Source organism: Triticum dicoccoides, chromosome 6B (genome assembly GCF_002162155.2).
Source record: "Triticum dicoccoides isolate Atlit2015 ecotype Zavitan chromosome 6B, WEW_v2.0, whole genome shotgun sequence".
NCBI classification, from domain to species: Eukaryota; Viridiplantae; Streptophyta; class Magnoliopsida; order Poales; family Poaceae; genus Triticum; species Triticum dicoccoides.
In genome coordinates, this window is record NC_041391.1 from 348,200,649 (window position 1) to 348,202,733 (window position 2,085).

Below are 2,085 nucleotides of genomic sequence, written 5' to 3' on the forward strand. Positions count from 1 at the left end.
TTCACCCAGCATGTTCATAAAACTGTCAGGCAGCCTCGGCAGTTTGGGACAATGAGTGATGTAGCAAACAACAGATATCATAATGAGATGGGTGAAGGGGAGATCTCTCCTTTTATAAACCTGCTTCATGGATGATACTGAAGTCCCAAGTATGATACTGAAGAACTCGGAAGCATCCAACTCGTACTGCGGTGTGGCAGAGCGGCGGTGGCTGCTTCCCCTATCTCTAATAAGCAGCAGAAGAGACCAATCAGTACCCTTACAACAGATCATAAAACATGCATGAAAATAACCACTCTATATCAAGTTTATCCAAGCAAAATCTCTCATTGTGAAAGCAGTGGGCAATGTAATGGAGAGTAAGCTGGACAACAAGCACAACAAATAAAAAGAAATAGGAATGATAACAGGCTATACTGAAAGTCCAATTGTACTGGACTATAAATTAGGGTAACAATGACACCGAAGATGGGAGCACCTAGTACACATTAGCAAAACAAAAAGGTACCATGCTTAAAAGGAAAGACCTATACAAACACCTCATATTAATAAGGTTGCTTGAACAAGTGTTATCTATCAATACATTTGGAGATTAGCACTAACAATTCAGAAGACCAAATGCTAACAAGGCAATCAACTAACTTGTTCAGTTACAGAGTAAGCTCATCTGCAACCCCATCATGATAACCACAAAGAGGAATGTCCACAGACAAACCTTTGGTTAAACAAGGTATGTATGGTCTCAGTTCATCTCTCAATTCACCAACATGACTGATAGGCATGTTAATACATCTACCATATAAACCTTTGGTTCAGAAAAAGTATGCAAACAACATTGCAACCGATGATATCACAATCATAGTGCCATTCTAAACCAATAGCACATTTGATTCTAGGTATGAGGTGGGTCGGCCAACTAGGGAGGGAGGGAGGGGGAGAACCTATACCACATCAAGTCAGCTGCTTTTTCTGTGGGGGAGGAGGACCTCTTTTTACCCGTCTAGAGGGGAAAGAACTGCTCATGCCACCCATGGTGTATTGTGTACTGTATGCAATGGAAAGGGAGATCAATCAAGAATCTTACTGGTGTCTCCTTTTTGCTCAAGAATCTTTGTCTCCTTGGTGTATCCCTCTGCCTGGCAGGCACTTGCGAGGATGAGGGCCTCACACAACAAAGGAGGGCAACCAGATAAGGAAGACAATGACTCACAATAACCCAGTGCACACCACACACACAAATGAGCTAACTTTTTCTCATGTCATGCCCCACCTGAGTAGGCCTGTAATGAACAGAAAGTGCCTAGTGGGGATGGATTTGGATGCCTCTACTGCTAGTCTGCTACTGCTACTGCATCTTCACACACACAGCAACAACCAGGCACATGCCCTCCCTGACACCATCCCCAAGAGGGCTCAGGGTCAAGAAAGACAGCTAGGCTTATTAACCTACTAACCTCACCACGTGTCTACTATTACCTCTTCTATTAACCCTGCAAACTAGGATTGAAACGACCAACCAAAAAGGTTGAATTAGCTGGTCCTGAAGAATTGGTGTTCTAAATTCCAATTTTGTAGTGCTGACTAGCTTAGCAAGCAATAACTTAAGCTAATGATGTTACTTCCGAAGCATAAAATGAAAGCAAACCCAGTTAACTAACTCTAATCGAATGCAACCTAAGTGAGCAGCACAAAATTCACCGACACTAAGAAACCATGGTTAGATCGATACAAAGTACTACATCTTGACCCATGGGTGAGCCTTTTCTTGTTCTCCTTTTTCTTTCTTCTCCTTCCTCCTCCTCCTCTTCTCCTTCTTCCTTTCTTGTTATGTTTTTCAACTTTCTTCTTATTATTCTTCCTTTTTTTCCTTTTTCCTCTTCTTCTACTTCTTCTTCTTCTTTTCAACTTTATTCTTCTTCTAATTATCTAAACCTAAATCTAGCACTAACCTAAACCAACCACTAACCTAAACCTATCAATAACCTAATTAAACCTAAACAGCAAGGGGGTGGTGGTGGTGAAAGTGCTCACCTTGGCTCCGGGGGTAGGGGGTGGTGGTGGACGGCCGCGGTTAGGGCAGCGGCG